Raw genomic sequence first — 10,624 nt, 5'->3', positions numbered from 1 at the left:
GCCAAAGTTATGGCCAAAAGACTGAAACATACTCAAAACGACCCCAATGAGGAACATGTCACAATCAATTCCCGCCTTTGCGCTGATCTGCCAACTCATGGTATCTCAGCGCCATCAACGTGCAATCTGACAGCTCAGCATCATCTGTCTCGGATCCCCCTGCATCAGATGGTCTTTTTTTTTTCCACGATCGTCCAATTTTCAGAGGAAGTCTTGCAGTTGAATCATGGTCGTCAACTGATGGATGATCGAGTATTTTTGCTTTAGTTTTTGAGTTGAACCCTTTATTTAGCCGTTTTAGTTTCTTGAGATTACCAGAATTCTCTGTTTCAAATTTCAACTTCAATGAATTAGAAAGGGAAAAAAACTTGGATTATCACAAAGGTAAAAACTTTTTAATGTATTAATGAAAAATATAAAAATAATTCCTAAATTTTAGTTTAATTTTGATATGCATTAATAGAATGGAAAAACTAATTTGATAAACAAAAATCTTACGTATAAATAATATGAAAAAATAATGTAGAATTTTTTAATTAGTTAGGGACGTAGTAGAAATGGTTTATGGAATAATTTTTCCATTAACACATAACAAGCCATCGCTCATCACCTAACTGTTGGTTAGATCAAAACCACCTCCAGCTGATAGCATCAACCAATACCAGAACCAAGCTGCAACTCTCGACCTTCAGTAACTTAAGTTGCTTGATGGGTTCGAGGGGTGAGAACTCTAGTTTCATTTTCCAATTTCCATGCAAATACGGTGAACGTTTTATTTTCTGTAGTATATTTAAAATTATATATAGGACAAAACAAGCCACCTAACACCATTGTAATAAAGCCAAAGTGGATGTCCTTTCATGGAAGTAACAACCTCCCAACGTTACAAAAGATGGTGGGCGTTACTTTTTCACCAACCAAAATCCTCCCCAATACTTGAAATTACCATACTCAAGTTGTAAAATATGAGGATTAGCCGGCTAGGTCTCACCTACAACAATGGGTCAAAAACGAGAAAACAAAGTATCATTGCATCAGTCCAGTTCTATATAAATCGAGGAGGCCATAAACTCTGGTACATGCACTGGAACAGTTCCGATACAACAATTACAACAATGGTGGTGAAGGTTTACGGCCCAGCTTTTGGTGCCCAAAGCATGTTCTTGCATGTCTGATCGAAAAGGAGATCGAGTTCGAGGCTGTGCCACTCGATTTGCTTAAAGGAGAGCACAAAGACCTGAATTCTCAAGTTGCAGGTCACCTTTCTTTCCTAATTTTTGTTGAAAAAGCTCCATGTACCCACTCAAAATCATCTAAATTTCTTTTGTTCTCATGTCTCCTTTGCAGCCTTTTGGAACAGTTCCCGTCACTCAAGATGGAGATTATGTTTTATATGGTAATTATACATTAGCTTCTCCCTAATGTTAACAGGAAATGATGATTTTTTTTACGATGTGGGTGCTGCAGAATCCCGTGCAATCATGAGGTACTACGCAGAGAAATACAAGTCACAAGGGACTGATCTGCTGGGGAAGACGATAGAGGAAAGGGGACAAGTGGAGAACTGGCTGGAGGTTGAGGCACACAATTTCAACCCGCGATTTCTAATTCAAGGAGAGCGAGGAGAAGCTCGGCAAGGTGCTGGATATTTACGAGGAGAGGCTGTCGAAGAGAAAATACTTGGCCGGCGATTTCTTCAGCCTCGCCGACCTTAGTCACCTGCCGTTTACTCAGTATTTGGTGGGTCCGATCGGGAAGGAATACATGATCACCTGTAGGAAGCATGTGAACGCTTGGTGGAATGATATCAGCAGCAGACCTTCATGGCAGAAGGTTCTCCACCTCTATGATGCTCCTCTCTAAGAACCGATCAAAATCATGCACAATCTCGGTTGGGGTCTTTTGAATAAAATGCTTCTGTTGTTTAACAGTTTACCTTCGGGTCTTGTTTCACCTTTGTCTGTTTTAAACAACTCTATCTTAAAGAGAGATTTTTTTTATGCTCGGTTGCATAGAAAAGAACAAGGTGGGTGGTTGATGACAATGGTTCACTCACTCCATTGGTAGAGCTGAACCAAGTCAAGGCAAGTAAACTAGACATTTGTGATACACAGATTTTGATGATAAGGTGATTAGGACCGGACTGTGCTTGCTTTGCTTTTCACTGGTATTGGTTAAGTTCAAAGTTGCAAATCAAAATCGGGGATGGGATGGGAAGGGATGGGACCTTTGCCATTTGAAAAGCAGCCATACCACTCATTCAACAATGGGAACCTACGCGGCAATTTTATGTCAAAGAATCGTGTAGGCAGCTTAAATGAGTCAATTAAACATGTTGAAAAAAATATGAATCATAAAAATTATTTAGGAAAAAAAGAATCAATAATACAATACTAATAAAAATTAGGGATAATTATCCCATTCTAACATAAATTATACCCGATTCTCAGTTTCATACAAAAAATTTAAAAATTCTCGATTAACTACATAATATTTTCTACCGTTAATGAGTATACTCATTTCCGTCACGAAATGTGATGTGAAACCTTCTGACCTACAACAAGCTGACACGTGACACTTAAAAATATATATATTTTAATTTTTTAAATAAATTATATCATTCATCATTTAACTACTTTTTCACTTTTATTTGTCACTGAAATTTAAATTTTTTTAATTTAATTATTATCCGGCCACTGCGGGTTTTACCGAATTACACTGAGTTGTGTCGCTGTTTTTCCTCATGGGTACTGCTCCAACTCAGTGCCCATCTGGAATCACTGCAAGTTTCCATGCCAAATTTGATAACAGAACTGAGTTTTAAAGCTCCAGTTTCCCATCCACTCTTAATCTTACGAAGCTTAGCTTTCACCCCCAATTCCAAGATATTATCAAAAAGTTGCTCCATGCGTCTTCTTGCTTTTGCTTTGAAATGAGAAATCCAAAAATTTGAAAATTTGCTTTCTGCGTTTCCTGGGTTTCTTTTGCTCTACCTTTCGTGGTCTATTTTAATGGAGACTCTCAAATCTTGAGTCGGGTCAAGAATTCCTAGATCGTTGATCCGAATGGGAAGCTCCGTGATTGGGTTATTTCAAACCCCGATCAAAGCCCATGTAATTGGACCGGCATTAGCTGTGAAGCTCAGAATCATACTATTATTTCGATTGATCTTTCTGGGTATGGAATCTCCGGCGGCCTTCCATTTGAGTTTTGCCGGATTTGGACTCTTTGACTTCTTTATCTCGTTGATAATTTCCTCAACGGTTCATCAACTTCTCAGGCTTCTCTCCATGTTTTCGTCTACGAGAGTTTGACTTCTCGGATAACTTATTCATCGGTGAGTTACCGGATTTCTCATTGGAGAATCTGGAAGTTCTTCGACTTTCTAACAACAATTTCTCCGGTGAGATTCCCCTCAACTTTGGACAGATGCTATCTCTCGAAGTCCTTTCACTACGGAAAAATTCCTTCATTTCTGGGTAATCTTACTGAGTTAACTAATTTCGAACTCGGGTTTAATCCTTTTAAAGCGAGTCATTTGCCGAAGAAAATAAAAAACTTGTCGAAGCTAGAAGTTTTATGGTTATCAAACTCGAATCGCGTGGGAGAAATTCTGTTTTCCATTGGTAATCTCGTTTCGTTACAGAATCTCGATTTATCATACAATTTTTTGAGCGGTAAAATCCCAGAAAGCTTTTCAATGTTAAAGAATTTGGTGCTGTGCCAGAACCAGTTAACCGGTGAATTACCGAAGTTGCCAGCTATGCTTCGACTTGACGTTTCAGATAGCAGCCTCACGTGGAAATTACCAAGAAAATCGCTTCCATGCAACTCGAATCTTTGATTTTCAATGACAACTTTCTCACTAGGGAAATTCCTCAAGTTTTATCTTCGAATCAATACCATACTCAGATTCGAGTGACCAAAAATTTAACAGTCGGACGTTGCCACTGGTGAAGTTGCTGTTGCAAGAATGAACGATACATGAAACTTTGAGATTAAAAAAATAATATTTAGTGACTAAAATAATAGTGAGAAGATAGTCGAGTGATGAATAGTATAATTTATCTAAAAAATTAAAAAACATATTTTTTAATGTGCCACATGTCATGGTTATAGGGTTCCACGTCACTTTCCGTGACGGGTGAATCCGTTAACGGTAGAAAATATTATGTAGTTAATCGAGAATTTTTAAACTTTATGTATGAAACTGAGAATCGGATATAGTTCATGTATAAATGAGGTAATTAACCCTAAAAATTATAGATCGGTGAGGATAATTTTAATAAAATAATTTTATTCTTATACTATATAATTTTTAGAAGAGATGAAAGAATTACTATGAGAGTTTTTAAAAATTGTGTCTTTGTGGGAATTATGAGTTTAAGGAAATTAATAATATTATTCTTTATACTATAATCATATTGTAAAATTTTGAAATGCCGTTAAAATTATAATTACATGAACCTAAAATAGAAATTTTCAGAAAATTTAAAATGAATTGTGTGTTTAACTTAATATATAATAAAAAGTTTTTTTTTTACTTTTTAACCTATCATTGATATTTTAGAGTTGGTGAGAGTTTTTAGGCGACTTTGATTTTACTATAATTTTATTTTACATCAGAAGAATAAAATTTTATTAAAATGAAAATTTCATACTTCTATAATAAAATTTTATGTATTAAATATTTATTTATTTTTTATTAAACTAAGATGATTATAAGATAATATTTGTTCTGAAGATTCTAAATCATTTAATAATAAATACTCAAATACCTTTTCAGACGTTGATGTTCGAACTCAAGATATCTAATTATAACAATCATCATTTTAACTATTCAAATAATTTAGTTCATGCATGTATTAAATATTTATAAAAAATAATATGTTTTTATACAAAATAATTGAATTTTAAAATCCGATGAGTTAAAAAAAACAGATAAAACAAATATAAAAAAAGTTCCCAACATGTGCCTTTAGTTCCAGTTTGGTATCAAACGTTTTTTTCGTTCCAATTTGGTGCCTAATGTTTAATTCTGTAACTCATTTTGGGTCAGGCTATGACGGATCGTTAATTTTGACCGTTAAATACCACATGGCATTTTTAATATTAAAAATAAAATTTATAATTAAAATAATAATAAATTAATTAATTCCAATTGAAAATTTTTCAAGCTCAGGCAGGGTTCCCTCTTTTCCCCTTTACTCTCTGAGTCTCTTCCCCTTTCCTCTCTTCTCTTTTAACCCTAAATCATTTTCCCTCTCTTCCCCACCACTCTACATAATCTGAAAATTTTCAAGCTCAGACAGGGTTCATATACTCTTAGGAAACGAACCTTTAACATATTGATAGCTAGTTGAAGATGAACAAGTTTTGAAAGCTTAGAAATATTGGAAGACAATTGCCCCTCAAAGGCATTACCAGTGAGATTGAGAGACACAGGCATATTGTTGTTGAAAAAAATGATTTTTTCTCTCTTCCTTTTTCTCTTCCTCTTTCTTTCACTCTCTTCCCCTTTCTCATCAACATTAGCTATATTGAAGAGATTATCGAAGATGACTTCAAGAACCATTGTTCCTCAACAAACCAGAGGTAATTTGCTGGGATTTTTTTTGTTTTCGTTTGAAAAGATTTTTATGGATTTTTCTTGAAAGTTCTTCACTTTGCTAGGTTTTTCCGTTTTTGTTTGAAATGATTTTTATGGGTTTTTTCTTGAAATGATTAACCGAAATCATTGAAGCCAAGCATAAAATCTTTTGGGAAAAAAAGCAAAGTAAATGTTTAGGAAACAGATGATGAAAAGAAGAGCAAGTAAAAGTAAGGTTGTCACCATAGCTAATGTTGATGAATAAAACAGAACAAAAACAAGAGAGAGGAAGAAGATGAAAACAAGAGGGAGGGGAGAAGAAGATGAATAAGTGTTTATTTTTTTAATTAATCTATTTTAATTAATTTCTTATTTTTAGAAATTATTTTTTAATATTAAAAAATGCCATGTGGCATTTAACGGCTAAAATTAACGGTCACGGCCAAACCTAAACTGAGTTACGGAATGAAATGTTAGGCACCAAACTAAAACGAAAAAAACATCAAACACCAAACTGGAGCTAAAGGCATACGTTGGGGACCTTTTTGATATTTAAGCCTTAAAATTATTGTTAAAGATTGCATAGCATTAATTAGTTTGTTTAAGAAAATATGTTGAAACATATTATAGAAAGTCTAAAAATTATGTATTTGATTTCTCTATCACCCATGCAGAAAATATAAAGAATTTTTAATTGACTTGGTTAAGACAAATTTGAAGACAAAAGTAGGAAGAAATTACCCATTTTTTCAGAGATACTAATAAATTAACGTGAAAGCAGGTTCATCGAAATTGTTGTTCCTTAATAAGTTTCCAAAGACACGTCGCAATCCATACTATTTTCTGTGAACAAGTGAGAAAAATGAGGGGAAAAGTAGGCTTAGTTCGTTAAATTTCCTCAGGTGTTTATAATCCGACGGATATCCGTCTGCAGGCTTAGAGTTTTGCCACCAATGAATTCATTATCATACTCTAATTAGAATGGCTTAATTGGTTTTGGTTTAGACTTTGCTCTCACTAACATCGTAGAGAGCCATTCGTCAAGTGACCAAGCAATATGTGTCAATGCACTCTTTATGTACCTCGATACCTATTGAGTATAAAATCTTTGCACTCTGGTAGTAAATTATCCTTTCCTCGTTGAATTGACGAACTTAAGTCCAGGCTGGGAAAAAGAATACCATGATATATGGAGCACAATAAAATAAATTTTCTATCATATATATATATATATATATGAGGTTAAAGAGTTGTATTAATAGTTGCTTTAAGTCTTAGCTCTTTAGTAACGACCAATAGGCCGAAAGCGATTAATGGTTATTTTTCATATCATTTTCACCTTAGCTGATAACCTTGCTTCGCCACTTATGCTAGCCGAAAGAAAGACCTATAGAAGTTGTATTAAGTTAAGGCTCTTCAAGACCTTCTTTCCTTTACTAAAGCATGGTTCAATTTCTCCTTCCTGCTGCTCTGGTTAGCAAAAAAAAGTTGGTTTTAAATCTTTCCTCTATGTTTCATTTCGTGTCGTTCCAGACACTTTTCCATTTTCTAAGCTATATCAACATATCCAACTAGAAAACTCATCTGCTTGTCAATTCTTGGTGTAATACTCACATGTAAATAACTGGTGTCGGAATGTTTTACTGATCAGACGTGCTCAATCTCAGTGTAAGAATTAGGAATTCATCTTCCAACCCGTCCCAGAATGGGTGTTATGGTAAAGAACAAGAAGAAAACTAAAGGAGAAATTTGTCCAATAGGAACAAATGTTGCCTCTATAGGTTGACATACGATCCAATCTAGTAATAAGCAAGCTGCTAAAAGCAACCAAAATATTCCTTGGTAAATCGGGTGAAAACTTGAACTACGTACATACATACTTTTAAAAAAAGGTAAAGCCAACAACCATATAAAAACAGGTGCTATTGTGGCTACACCTCCCGATTTGTCGGGTATACTATGAAGAATGGCATGGATCGGTAGGAAATATCATTAATAGGAAAATTACAACTCCGAGACACCAAACAAATTCCCTAAGATTGCTATAACTCGCACGTTATATACCATGAAAAATATGAAGGTAAACAATAATGATAAACATATTTGCCCCATTAGCGTGCATATCACGTAGCAACCAGCCCCTTCAACATCTCTCATAATGTGTTCAACACTATTGAAAGCTAGATCCACATGAGGTGTGTAATGCATAGCTAAAAAAACTCCAATCACTATCTCAATGATTAAACAAAGATCAACTAACGACCCAAACCCCCACCAATAACTAAGATTTTTTGGGGTTAGATAATCTATCAAATTCTGATTAAGTGTAGAGGATATATGTTATTTTAGAAGAGAATCGTTGGTAGCCAAAGTGGATGTTCATTCACGAAAGTAGTTGTAAGTAGTGTTTAAGTTAAACTCCAAATCTTAACTTATCTCTAAATTTATCTCCTAATTTGTAGAAAATATTACTCCTATCTTATCTAGGTCTCTAATTCATGTATATAAAAATCCCATGTATCATCTTGTGTAATATGCAATTATTCTTTAAATAAAAATAATTTTAGAATAAAAAAACTCTGTTTACTATAACCAAAAAACTGTTACCAAACCGAAAAAACTTTGTTTACCAGAGCCGGAAAACTCTATTTCTATATGGTATTAGTCATTAGCGTCGATCCCAGCTTTGCTGCCGCCGTCGTTCGTCATCCTTCCGACCAGCAGTGTGCCTTTTGTGCACTATCGTCCTTCCAATTGTGAAATCCTTTGCAGTACCGTCCTCATCGCAGCCCTGTATTCCTCGCATCGCTTTACCACTCGCATCACTGTCCTCATTGTAGTGCCACCCTCTTTGCAGTACTGCCCCTTCGCAGCGTCGTCTTCCTTACTACGTAACCACAACAGTGTCGTTTCTGTTGCAACGTTGCTCTCTTCACTGTACTACTCTTGTAGCATCACTGGTCCAGCACTGCCTTTATCACAACAATAACCCTTTCTGTTCCGCTGTTTGGTACTTGTTCCACTGCTGTTTGGTACATGTTACGCGGTTGTTGGTAACTGTCCGACCAATACTGGCTCATCGCCGTACAGCCCATTTGATACTCATCCTAGCGTCGATCTCCTCAAATCTCCGATTGTCAATTATAGCAGTGTTCCCTGCTAGTTCGTGACATATCTCAATCTCTCAAGTCCTTGGCAATCTTGGCATATCATTCTTCGTCTAACCTACCATCCGAGGTTGAAACTTCCATTATTCAGCGATCTTCGTCTGAATCAGTTTCCTCGTCCATTAATTTGCATCGTCTAAATAGTAAGAATTACATTGTCCGGTCTCAATCCGTGCGTTTGTTCATCCCAGTCGTGGGAAACAACAATGTTTCTCTAATAATATGTCGGTCCCTGATCCCTTCGACTCCCAATATGAAATTTGGCTCACTGAAAGCACCATGATTATGTCTTGGTTCCTTAACTCTATGTTGTCTGACATTAGCATGAACTTCATGCAATACACCACCTCCTCAGAAATCTAGAACGCTGCCAAGGAGATGTACTCCAACCAGGAAAACTCGTCCGCTCTGTTTGCCCTTGAATTATGAATTAACAATTTGAAGCAGGGTGATCTCACTATTACCCAATACTTCACTCAGTTGTCTTGCTTATGGCAACAAATTGATTTGTTTGAGTCTCCCGCTTGGCAAACCAGTGCAGATGCCAAACTCTACAAAGGGATACTTGAAAAATGACATATTTTTAATTCCTATTAGGACTGTCCATCATCTTGATGATGTCTGTGGCTGAATTTGGGCATCAGGCCTCTTCTATCTCTTCGCTAGGTGTTCTCTAATGTTTTCCAAGAAAAGTCACCAGTCTATGATGCTTCTTTCACCCGTTGAAAGTTCTGCCTTAAATAACATTCATTCGGTGACACCCGTGTCAAGAAAGGTCATCCCTGGTGCGATCATTGTCGAAAACTCGATCATGTTCATGATAAATGTTGAAAGCTCCATGGATATCCAGCCAACTAGACTCCATCCAAATCCTCATCGTGTTCATCTCACGATAACTCTGTTGTAACGACATTGGAGGGTGGTTCCTTTTCTCTTCAACAGCTAGACGATCTATGACAGACGTTTGGTCATTTACATATTCATCCTGCTGAGTCCAACTCTGCCTGCACTGTTAGTGAAGGTAGTTCTCATTTTACCTTCTTATACCCTTCACCAGCGTGTGTCTTTTGGATTGTTGATTCCGGAGCAAGTGATCATATGACGGGCAACTTCAGTTTATTTTCCACATTTCACAAAAATAGTATCTCATACAGTGTTGGTACTGTTGATGGCTCTCTATCACTAGTTAAGGGGAGTGGCTCAGTTCACTTTAATAACCACATTACTCTGTATAATGTTCTATTTGTTCCAAGTTACTGATTCTTGTTTAATTACTTTTATTGACATTTCTACCATTTGTACTTTCTTATGTAATGTTTAATTGCTATTGTCTTGTACCATCTTCAAACGATTCCACAAAATGGTTGAAACATAATTCCAAAGTTCCATTGGCAACTTTAAATATAATAATGGTGGGGAATACCTCCATCAGTCGTTAGGATCCTTCTTCTAGGAAAACGGAATAGTCCACCTCACTTCATGTGTCGATACTCCACAATAAAATGGGGTCACTTAATGTAAAAACTGTCATCTTCTTGAGGTAACCCGAGCACTCCTTTTTTTCTTCTAATGTTTCGAAATACCTTTGGGGTGAGGCTCTCTTAACAACAACTTTTCTAATCAATTGTTTGCCTAGTAAGATTCTTGCCTTTAAGTGTCTATGGTATATTCTTTCCACTAAATTCCCTCACTTCAAACCTTTTACCTCTTCTATTCCTCTCCGTGTCTTTAGTTGTACTGCTTTTGTCCATGACCACAATCCTCATAAATCTAAACTTGATCCTCGGGCAATTCGGTGTGTCTTTGTTGGTTATTCATCTCATCAGAAAGGTTATCGTTGTTACTCTCATTCTACAAAAAGGTTCTT

General features: G+C 35.9%; 1 pseudogene; it reads left to right on the top strand.

The window, feature by feature from the left end:
- Positions 1–1,100: 1,100 nt before the first annotated feature.
- On the top strand, positions 1,101–2,000 carry LOC120139171 (annotated as a pseudogene).
- The last annotated feature ends 8,624 nt before the right edge of the window (positions 2,001–10,624 follow it).

The sequence above is a fragment of the Hibiscus syriacus genome, unplaced genomic scaffold (assembly GCF_006381635.1).
Source record: "Hibiscus syriacus cultivar Baekdansim isolate YM2019G1 unplaced genomic scaffold, ASM638163v2 tig00110729_pilon, whole genome shotgun sequence".
Lineage (NCBI taxonomy): Eukaryota > Viridiplantae > Streptophyta > Magnoliopsida > Malvales > Malvaceae > Hibiscus > Hibiscus syriacus.
Note: the sequence above shows the minus strand (reverse complement) of the source record. Positions and strands in the feature narration are given on the sequence as shown.